Genomic DNA, 12,316 nt, shown 5'->3' with positions numbered 1-12,316 from the left:
TTACTATTAATGAAGAAAAGAGGTGAACATGCAAATAAATTTTATGTAATTCTATTATATTACTTGAAAACATTTGACCTGGTAATACAAATACTGTATCTAATTTAAAGGAAAAAAGCAATTCTTATATAGAGGAATATGTTCTACAACCAAAAGAGACCTATGTTCAAATCTATGTTAACCGTTCAGTACTGTTATAATTTTGAGCTAGTTATCTGTCTTCTCTGAAACTTATTCTCCTTATTTGTATGATGCGAATAATAACATCAACCTCACAAGGTTACTGTGAAATTGTAGTAAATAATGTATATAAAAAGCACAGTGCTCCGTATAATAGGAAATACATGGCCAGTGGATATCTGCTGAATCTGAATCTGAAAAGCTATAATGATATATAAATATAAAAGTAAATTGAAAAATACAAAAAATGATACATCAACTGCCATATTACCTCTTGGTTTGTTAGTATATATTGCTATAGCCTTAATTTTGGTTTCCAGTTTTATGGGAAGTCGAGGGGAAAATAATATTACCACTTCCCAAAATTAGACTAAAACTAAACTGCAAGCTATTCTATTAACAGCTTAGGTTCTAGTGAAAATAAATTACCTGAAAAGAATTAAGAAAATGAAACGAAATTATAGGATTAAACGGTTTATTCAAATTAAGTTTACAAATAATAAATAGTAATTGAAAATAACAAATATGTATATTTTAATGTGTATATTTTAATAATTTTAATAATATAAGTTGTTGAATACCTCTTATGTCATATTATGTAATAGATGGATAAGAAATATAAAAACAGAAGAGTAAGTGACTTCTCCCATGAAAAGAAATAATAAGCATAAAAATGACTAAAATATATGACAAAATATCATGATTACCATAATATGAATCATAAAGGGATATGGGGGTTCCTAAAAAAGAGACAGTGATTATATTTGATTGAGAATTCTAGGTAGAGTTGGTGGCATTTGAGTTGTACTTTGACTTATAATTTCAGTGGACAGAGAAGTGAGGGAAGGATATTTTAAGACAGAGGAGAACTTAAACAACAGCCGCGGGTCAGAATGGCTGGGGCATATTCAGGAGACAGTGGGCAATGCCCTTTGAGAGGAATACATGGAACTTCGGTGGAACTAATGAATGTGAAAGCTAGAAAGTTACAACAGGGACATAGTGTGGAAGACCATGAGTATTCAATAAAGAAATGTGTACTTCACTTGTGAAGCAAAGGAGAATCTCTCAGGTATTTTGGGTAGAAGAATGTTTGGAACAGAGTCAAACTTGAGGGAGACTAATGTGAAAAGAATGGTTGATTGGGTTGGCGAGGGGCAGCGTACAGGACTGATGGTTAGAAAGCTCAAGACCAAAGGAGATCCTAGTTTACAGAAGAGTAAAGAGGGGCAATTTCTCTTTACAATTACTTTAGCTGATAAATAAAGGAGACACAAATGAATTAGAATATCACTATTTTTCAACCCTTAACGAATCAATGGATTTGACCACCAGTGGTTGCTAACGTCACAAAAAGATAAGCAATCAGATATTATATTGAATGGTGGAAAAATACAATATCATCTATGAACTTGTATTACAAAAAAAAAAAAAAGGAAACTGAATCTGACTGAGTCCCTAGATCCAACTAACAGTTTAGAGGAAACACATAGAGGAGCCGGTCCTGTGGCCAAGTGGTTAGGTTCATCCTTGGCTTCAGTGGTCCAGGGTTTGCCAGTTTGGATTCTAGGCGCACACCTACACACTCGCCAGGCCATGCTGTGGCGGCATCCCACACAGAAGAACTAGAATGACCTACAACTAAGACATACAACTATGTACTGGGAATCTGGGGAGAAAAAAAAAGGAAGATTGGCAACAGATGTTAGATCAGGGCCAATCTTCCTCACAAGAAAAAGAAGAGGAAGAAGAAGAAGAAATATGTAGAGCAGAAGAATATGTTAAACTACACCATAATGAGGCAGTAGACAAAAGTAAAGCTGTAGGAAACTCTACAAGTCCAACAATCCAGTTTCTTCAACAAATAAATTATAAAGGAAGGGAGAGAGTGGGGAGGGTAAACCTATGTGCAATGGTTAAATTTATGTGTAACTTTCCTGGGCCACGGTGCCCAGATATTTGGTCAAATATCATTCTGGATGTTTGTGTAATGGTGTTTTTATAATAAGATTAAAAAGTGGTGGACTTTGAACAAAGCAGATTATCCTCCGAAATGTGAGTGTGCCTCATCCAATCAGTTGAAGGCCAAAGGAACAAAGACTGACCTCCTCCAAACATGAAGGGATTCTGCCAGCTGACGGCCTTTGGACTTGAACTGCAGCTTCTCCCTGGGTCTCCAGCTTGCTGGCCTACCATGCAGATTTTGGACTTACCAAGCTTCCACAATTGTGAGTCAATTCCTTAAAATCTCTCTCTCTTAGAGAGATATATACATACACACACACACACACGCATCCTGTTGGCTTTCTTTCTCTAGAGAACCCTGACTAATAAACTACAGATGAAAAGAGATTTAAAATATACAGCAAAAGGAAAACAAATGGCAAATATAAATTATAGTGTTTAGGGATGCTCACTTGTGCTATAAAACGGTAAAGGAAAGCAAAGTGATTATCGTAAAAGTCAAATGAGTGGCTACCTGTGGCATGAAAGACACAGCTGTGATAGGCACAGGGCAACTGGAAAGGGCTTCTAGGGTGTCTCAGAAGATTTTATGTCTTGACCTGGGTGGTGGTGACAAGCGTATTTATCTTATAAAAATTTATTAAACTACGTCTATGTTTTGTGTAGTTTCTATTTGTTTTAGATTTTATAGTAAAAAAGCAAAAGAGATTAGAGAACAAGGATGATAGTAGTCACTAGCTAGTAGTAATAGCTAACTCAAGTCAGAGAAAAATTGCCTTGGAAACCATAAATTCACTAAGGGTTTTCAGTATGAAAGTTCAGAAGCGGGGCTGGCCCAGTGGTGCAGTGGTTAAGTTCGCACATTCTGCTTCAGGGGCCCTGGGCTCGCCGGTTCGGATCCTGGGTGCAAACATGGCACTGCTTGTTAAGCCATTCTGTGGTAGGTGTCCCACATATAAAGTGGAAGAAGACGGGCATGGATGTTAGCTCAGGGCCAGTCTTCCTCAGCAAAAAGAGAAGGATTGGCAGCAGTTAGCTCAGGGCTAATCTTCCTCAAAAAAAAAATAAACAAACAAAACAGTTCAAAAGCAACATTTATTGCATAACATTTCCCTTTGTCTCTGTGGAACAACTGACCTATTATTTATTATAATAAAAGGATGATACTATAAGAGCTGAACAACTTTTTGCATAATAGTCGTCACTGAATAAATTCAAAAGACTATTTGGAGGTATGAGAAAGCAGCTCCCCACTGGTAGGTTAGAAGCAGTAAGTCAGCTAAGGAAAGGTCCCTTGAGCGGTCCAAGCTCCAACACCCCTTGGCTCCTGAATTCTTGGCACTTACAGCCAACAGGAAGCCAGATCTGCTGTCCAGTTTCTGCAGGTGCGCACTCAGCCAAAGAAAGAGATGCCAACCATATTCATGAGATCACCAGAAAACAATCTATAAAAGCTACAGGGTGAGAACTGAAGATGTTGGGGAAATGGCATTCCCTACACCAGAGCCATCATCTATAATCAGCATTAGCTAATAGCCTAGAGTTAAGAAAAATAACTTACCGAAACCTCTAAGGATTCCTAAATTAACATTTGAATAGGTGGGAGGTGGTATCAGCTTAATGTTTCAATAATAAAACACAGATCTGAATTTCCAGAGGTATGTTGGCTATTCTACGTGATTGTGTCAGGTACACCTAAAAATATATATGTTCAAAAGGAATCTCTCATTCCTCATCCAAAACAGCATCTCTTTCTAACATTCCCGTCTCTATTCAGGGCACAATGTCCATCTGAATTTCTAGGAACAAAGTCATCTCCTTCTTCCTTTCCCTTCATCTCCAATCAGAGGCCAAATACATTTGATCCTGAAGCTCTCAAAACACCTCTTGCATCTTTTCATTTATGTAAAGAAAACTCCATTTGAATCTATTCACTCCTCTGAATTCTTGCTTTCAGCATCCTAATTTAAGCCCTTATACTTCTTGTGCGGACTAACTCTTCACAACACTATCTTATCCCTTTTAACTCTTCTTATAAAATATTGCCACATTAATATTTCTCATATGTACTAATGATAACGTCTTTCTCTTTCACAAGCATAATTAAAACCAAGGAAAAGCATCTTCATATGTGCATTATCCACAGCATAACGTAAAACTCCTTGGTAGTTTAAACCTTCATGCTTCCCCGTCTGGTTTTGTCTCTCTAATCCCATTTCCTTATCCTTCAATCATTCATTTGTGTATCCTCCTGTATATAGCACATAATTTATCATCTTATCCCTTTGTTCTAGTTGCCTCGTCTAACTCAGTGCTTCTAAAACTTGCGCATGCATCAGAACCACTTGGGGGACCCATTAAAACACAGATTGCCAAACACCAGCTTCAGAGTTTCTGATTCAGTGAGTCCAGGGTGGGGTCTAAAAATTTACATTTAAAAATTAACACCTTTCCAGGGGTGCTGATCCTGCTGATGTGTGGATCACATTTTGAGAACCATTGCTGAACTAACTATCTTCCTTCTGTCTCTGTTTCTGCAATAAATCCATCACTTAAGGCTTCATTCGTTATCATTTCCTCCTCTCTCTGGGCAAACGCCCCTAGTGCAAAGACATCAAGACAGTTCTCTTTTCTCTGAATGCTCATAGTGTCATATTTCCATCTTTGTTATAGCACTTAAGATAGCCCATTTTTCATATAGTCATGTGGTAGAGTTTAATTTTCCCCATAGACTGTACACTTTTTGAAGGCAGTCGCCACATTTAAAATTTCTAAATTACAGATCCACAGCGCAAAGTATGATGTCTTATCTACGAGACATACAATACTTTTTTTCTAACTGGTAAATAAATACATCTGAAAGTGAATAAAATGATGCTACCAAGAATATCTACTGGTAGATAAACTGGCAAAGGTAACACAAGTCTGTCTTTTGGTGTAACCCTTGGTTTTCATTTTGCATGTGTCCATGCCTTGCCTGTGAATCTAGGACTCCTGCTGTGCTTCCATCTGTTGGATCCAATTCCTGTGTTTTGGGGCAAAATATTTAAGCAGTCCAAGTAAGGTATTTTATCATCTGATGACCAAAGAAAAAAAGAGAGAGAGAGAGAGAGAGCAGCATTTGCTGTCCAAATATCATGTATTGAACTCTGTTTCTCTTTTCTTCAGAGGCAGGGTAAATTTCAGAGCAGAGTGATCTTGAATAAGAAGTCTGACGGTCTCAGGAGAAATGCAGAACAGGCGGCAGGAATGGACGTGCTACAGTGTGGCATCATTGGTCATCTCTGCCAAAAACACTTGGACGCTTGAGTAGATATCTGATTTGTCTGCCGTCACTGGAGCTGATTTAATCCTTCTCTCTTTTCTTCTTCCTTTGTTTTTCTAAGTCCCACTCAACTACTCTGCAAGGCATTTGATTTTCATGTTTTTCCTTTTGCTATCTTTAGGGACTGGGCATGGTATCCTAGAAGAATGGCCGGGGAATGAGGAGTCCTGTGTTCTGTTTTTTGCTGCTACCCTTGCTGAGCTACTGAACTACTTTATTAGGCTTCACAATCTACCCCCCACAAATGGGGGGGGGGGGGGGGGGGGGGGGGGGGGTATGTTCTGTTTATCTCCAGCCCTTCGTAAATCTACTCCTTTCTTTAGAGGAGTAGCCCCATGGTGCAATAAGGTAACATATTGCTCTGAAAGGTTTAAGGAAGACTTGGAAACGTAATTTTTGTTTGAGTTAGGAATACCATGCTCATTATTTACATTATGATTGGGTATATTTTAGTTCATAAACTGCCATTTCTGTTGTTCGATCTGCTCCGTACAGCACGATATAGCTGCTAAATGCAGTTAAGCGGGATTCACAACTGCCAGTCAATTGGTTCAGCAATTACACACCTATAGTAGGCTACGTCTCTTTCATTCTAAATAGCATGACTTTCATTGTCAGTATTCCATTATAGTCATAGGAAGATCGGTGATTGAATACTGCTTTGAACTTAGAAGCAAGCTCAGCGGCATATTTCAATACTGTGCTAAAGTAATAAGAAAGAGAGCATTGATATGAAGAGATGAAACTACAAGATGGAAAAAACCCACATTGTGAACATGCATGTATGAATTATAAGAGATCAATGCTATTCTAATAGTTTCAACTTCTAATTGAAACTTTCATACATTCCCTTACTCTCCGGCATTCATTCTTAATCGTTTACAGCATTCTCAAGGTAAGATAGAATTAATACAGCAACAGTGCTTCAAATATTTCTAGGTGAGGAAACTGACATTCAGAAACGGTGAAGAACTTGTTTAAGGTCCTCATAGGGTGAGAAAATCGGGGCTGGAAATTACTTTTCTCCTTACGAAACATCTCCTCTCTGGAAGTTTTGGCGTCCTTGTGAACCAGGAGATATACAATCGTGTTTACACATCCCATGAGAAAAGAAGATATTTTAAGTAATTTGGTATCTCCCACAATCTTCAATATATCCCCTTTCATAATACATTTAGGGAAAATTTGTTGAATAAACATTACTTCAGGATCATTTGTTCTGAAAAAGTATCACATCATTGGCTATGGTCTTCTAACAAAGTTGTGAAACCTAGATATTATCAATGATTAAAATTCATGTCACTTTTAAATTTATGCTCAAGATGGAGGAATGGTGACAGGATTTACCCTCCTACTTAAAACAAGTGAAAAATTGGACAAAATATATCAAACGATGGTACTGAGGACCTTGAATATCAGGCAATGAAGGAAAATGATCCCCAGGAGATGGGTAACAAAGTGAGCCATAAGATTGCTCCAGCCTACTGTTTCGAGTAAGATTCCATGCCACGGTGCAGGGAAAGGAAACCCAGGCAGAGACAACTAGTCTCCCCGGGTTGAGGAGAGGAGCCTGGGAGCATGAGATGACAAGGCTACAAAAGTTCATGGGGCAGTGTAGACAGAGAGGAGGGCACTGCACGCAGAGAATCCTGAGAGCTGCAGTCTTCCTCTTTGAGGATTCATTGGAATAGTGATCCGCACACGGTGTGAAGTATCTAAGGCCAGATAAAGAACCATCCAAAACGATCAGAAGGGACTCTGCCCGAATCTCACATAAGTCCTGAACACTTCCTGTTCCCAATAGCCAGAGGAGAAAATCTCACAATTCAAGAAGCATTAGGGAACTAAGAAGGACCCTGCCTCAGTAAAGGGGGAAAATTAACTCTAGCCTAAACGTGGTTCTGATCTGACCTAACAGAGCTTAAAGCAAGACCTGAAAGGATCAAACTGTTTCCAAGGAACTTAACAGCATTCCAGAACAAAGATCAAGAATATTTATGGGAATAAAAATAATCTAGCTCTTAACAAGCCAAAATTCCTATTCTAGTATCCAATAAAAGGTCACAATTTATACAAAGAAGCAGAAAAAGAAAATTTATACTGAGGGAAAAAATAAATTAGTTAAAACGGACCCAGAAATGATCCAAATTATTTTATTTATAGACAATGACATTTAAACAGTTATTATGACTATAGTCCACATTTTTAAGAAGCAAGAGTTGCAGAAACATAGGAGACGTAAAAAAGACACAAATTGACTTCTAGAGAGAAAGCCAAAACACCTGGGATGAAAAATCTATTGGATGAAATTAAAAGCAGATTAATATTGCAGAAGAAAAAAATAATGGACTTGAAGACATAGAAATAAAAACTATCAAAAATGAATACTGAAAAAAAAAATTAACAGAGCCCCAGTGAACTGATGGACAAATTGAAGCTGTCAAATAATGTTCAATTGGAGTCCCTGAAGGAGAGAGGAGAAAAGCGGTAACTTAAATATTTTAAAGAAAGAATGGCCAACATTTTTTCGAATTTGAGGAAAACTATCAACCCACACATCCAATGGTTGCAATGAGCCCTAAGCTCAAGAAACACGAATTAAACTATTCCAAAGTCATAATCATAATTAAATTGCTTTAAATGAATATTAAAGAGAAAATCATAAAAAACAGCCAGACAAAAATGGCACATTACATACACATATGCATATACATATACATACACACACACATAGAAATAAGGAGGACAGCACGTTACTCGTTGGTAACAATCTAAGTAAGAAGACAGAGGGCCATATCTTTAAATTACTGAAAGAAAAAAAAGAACAACCTAGAATTCTTTCCCCAGAAAATATCTTTCAAAAACAAAGGTAAAGCAAAGACTTTTTTAAAAATACAAAAGCTGAAAGATTTTAAAACCAGCAGATCTCCTGTACTACAAGAAATGCTAAAGGAAGTTTTTCCAGCAGATAGAAAATGATACCAGACAAAAATATAGATCTACAGAAAGGAATTAATAACACTGGAAATAGTAACCACATGGGTAAGACACATGCATTTTTTGCTTATTATTAATATATCTTTAAAAGATAATCAAATATCAAAAGCAAAAATCATAACTATTGTGGAGTTTATGTAGAAGTAAAATTAATAATAATAACACAAATGGTAGATTCAGAAAAGGAAGTAGATTATTGTGGGATTCAACTACTGCATACGGAGTAGGAAAAATATCCCTCGAAGTCAGATTATGATAAATTAAAGACATATACTACAAACTTTAAAGATACCACTAAAATAAAACAGCGGAAAGTTATAGCTTATGAGCATACAAAGGAGAAAAGTGGAATCACCAAAAACACTCAGTTAATTAAATAAAGAGAGAAAAAAGTGAAAAGGAACAAAGAACACACGGGGCAAATAGAAGACAAATAGCAACATGGGAGATCTAAAGGCAATCACACCAAGATCATATTAAATGGTCTGAGCACCCTGATAAAAAGACAGAGATGTCAGCTTACATAACACCTCTATATCCTGCCTGTAGGAAACCCAATTTAAACATAAAGATACAAATAGTTTAAAAATTGAAGGATAGAAAATGTTATAACTTTCTAATAATAATTCTAAAAAGGTGGAATGACTACATTAGTATGAGACAGAGTAGATTTTAGAGCAAAGACTATTACAATGGATAAATAATATTTTATAATGATACATGGCTCAGTTATTCAAGAGGATATAACACTCCTAATTATTTATGTAATTAATAACAGAGCCTCAAAATATTGAAAGCAAAAAGTGATAGAACTATAAGGACAAAAAAACAAGTCTGCAAGTATAATTGGAGATTTCAACATCCATCTTCAATAATTAATGGAACAAGTAAAAAGAAAATCAATAAGGATATAGATTTGAACATTATCAGTCAACTTCACCTAATATCTAGGAAGACTCTCCTTATTAGTGTTTTTATCCTCATCACTGGGCAAGTTGGTTAGTCTAGTAGTGGGTACCACATTTTGCTCAAACTGATATAATCAGAGTTTTCAAGTATTTTGAAATCATGACTAAGCAAGAACACAGTCTCTCTCATGATTTCCTGAAGCTAAAATGTAAAACTCAGTAGCAGCCAGCACCCACCTTTTCCACCACAGATCAGAGTATTGCCGCGGGGGCATTATGAAAAGGGATAAATAAGGGGAGAGGAGACTGAAATTATGCTTCCTGGTACTCTAGTTGCTGGTTCTCTTCTTGATACTTGACCGCATCTCTCTTCTTTGTGTGTCTTCGTTTTTTACCATTCAACTGACTTTGTGAAATATCCCAGAACCTTCTTATGCTTCAGATCCCAGAGCAACATAGGAAGGCATACATAATGCAAAGAAAGTCCAAATTGATCAGATCCTGGCCTACTTATCTATCACTGTTCTTGCCCACTCCCTCGCTCCTCTTCCGTATGAAAATTGCAGACCAGCAGAGAATATTCTTACTCTCAAAATTCACCCTACTTGGGATACACTGCTCAGTTTTTTTCACTTCCTCCTTCTTGCCCAGTTCAAATTCTGTCTCTTCAAATGAGACTTCCCAGACAAAATCAATTTTCAGGGATCATTTTCTTCTCTCAAGTCCTATAGGCCATATTGTCTTTACTGCTATTTTGACACTCAGCCAATTTTCTCTTTTTGTTACACACCATCTTATGTGTATCTCTTGTCCCTCCATTCAGGTGCTAAATTCTGTAAGGTGATTGGGCTTTGGACTGAATATCCGGGACCATCCTCCTTCCCAAGCTCACGAGAGTCCTATAAGTAATAGGCGCTGCATAAATATCCGATAATGAAAATAAATTATCAGGAATTCATTGATTTAGGGACCTGAGAATCAGTTTATAATTTTATGTTTAATGAGGGAATTTATTCTGATTTCAAACTGATTTATAAATTAACATTTGAAAATCAAATCATTCTTACATTGGTGTTTTTCTACATAAGAAGCCTGACTCTCGTTTTATCCACAACAAGACATCACAACTTGGCACACTATATAGTTATTAAAAGTTTACGGCTATTAACAAAAGTTATTTCATCTTTCTGGAAACTTTGTATCTGCTGATAACTGTAGATTCAAAGAAAAAGAGGACCTTGCTTTTTCCCCCTTAATTAATGCTGCTTGATGCCTTTTCATTCCCAGGTGCAAAAAAAGACAGTTAATGAATGCTATTAATAAATGAGAAACAATATTAAATATTAATTTTTACCACTTTTTTGTCCTCAATAGCTGAGAAGGATTTTCCCTAAGGCATTTCTTTTAGTGACCTCATTGTAAATTGACTCTTTGATACTTTCAAAATTTAAAAAGTCAGTGTAAATATCCTTAGTTTTAGAGCAACTTCGGCCCAGAGGTAATCTCAGGCAGAATGGAGCAGCTGCTGCACAGCATCTGAGACAGAGAGTTTTCTGTTAAAAATGTGGAAGTGAGTCTGACCGTTTTAAAACCACCTCACTTCCGATACGCGCGAGGCGACCTGTGTCGGGTAGGAGCTCAGGCTCGGATTCTATACGGATTTGGCGCCAAATCCCATCTCTGCCATTGACTCTTGCCCTGTGTGACCTGTGCAACCCACACAGTCTCCCCAAGCCTCAAGTCTCCCCTATTAAAAGTGTGGATGGTGTTAGTACCCAGATCATAGTTTAAATTAAACGAACTAAATTAAATAAATTAAAATAGGCAAAGTGGCCACTACATGGTAATCACTCAATAAACTTTACACAAAAATATTTGCAAGAAAAAAGGTAACAGTCTTATTTTATTCAGATTGATGAGTAGATTTCATTCAAAACGTCTTTATATATAATATAACAGCTTCATCAAATAATGCATTCCCCAAATAATCAATTTGTTTTTCTTCAAAATATACTTAAAGAAACCTTATTTTTAACCTTGTTTTTCTATTTTAAAAAAGGTAGCGTTATATGGCAGCCAATCTTGAGAAGGCTTATATGCTGTGTCAACATCACTAGCAATAAAATTTATAAATAAAAGCAAATTTAATTACTATATCAATGTTTTACTTTCATGATGCTAAACTGTTTTAGATAACTTTCTTTTTAACTGAATTGACTAAACACTTTGGCATTATGTGGACATATACTCAAATTGTCTCCTTCAGCACAGCAACTTGACATTTTAAAAAACTTATTTGCTAATTCGTTATAAAGGTCAGAATTCCTGGGAAAACAAGTGTCTCGTTTTTTTTTCTTTTTCAGACCAAGTGGCATTGCAACATTTCCGTTAAGCTAGAGCTTGGATATCACCCATTGGTAAAGTAATTCAGAAACTGAACATGATAAAAGAAAGCTGTGCCTTTAAATAACTAGTAGACAACTGTGGCAGCAAGAGAATATTATGCTCTTCCTGTAAGTGACACTGACAGTAGAGGGCTGTGGGGGTTATGGAACGGGAGAGGAGCTACGCAATAACCACCGGCCAGAGTAATTAGCCGGGGTAATGAAGAGAGAGCAGAAGTCTGTTGGACGCCGAAACACTGTCCTGTCAGCATTATTGTTCTCCAAGGCTTTGGAAGAACAATGCTCTGCTGGGCCTTCCATAATTGCTATACATGACTACTCATGAAGAGAGTAATTAAGAAATGTCAGTGCTTCTCTTGAAGAAATTTAGCACTCATACCACATAGGGTGTTTTCCCTGGAAGAATGACAATTATTTTCTTCTTCTTTTTTTTTTTTTGTTCTAAAATATTAACAGATCAGTATTTGCACTTCACGCAATTCAAAATATCTAGCTATGAATAAATAAACAAACGAACAATGCAATTATCCCCTCCC

General features: G+C 36.7%; 1 protein-coding gene across 4 annotated transcripts in view; it reads right to left on the bottom strand.

Moving 5' to 3' along the window:
* Window positions 1-12,316, bottom strand: part of ERBB4 (erb-b2 receptor tyrosine kinase 4) — a 1,114,677-nt gene that overhangs the window by 98,886 nt on the left and 1,003,475 nt on the right. The gene's annotated exons all lie outside the window — the stretch shown is intronic.

This window comes from Equus quagga, chromosome 17 (genome assembly GCF_021613505.1).
Source record: "Equus quagga isolate Etosha38 chromosome 17, UCLA_HA_Equagga_1.0, whole genome shotgun sequence".
NCBI classification, from domain to species: Eukaryota; Metazoa; Chordata; class Mammalia; order Perissodactyla; family Equidae; genus Equus; species Equus quagga.
The sequence above is the reverse complement of the archived record's forward strand: the minus strand, read 5'-3'. Positions and strand labels throughout refer to the sequence as shown.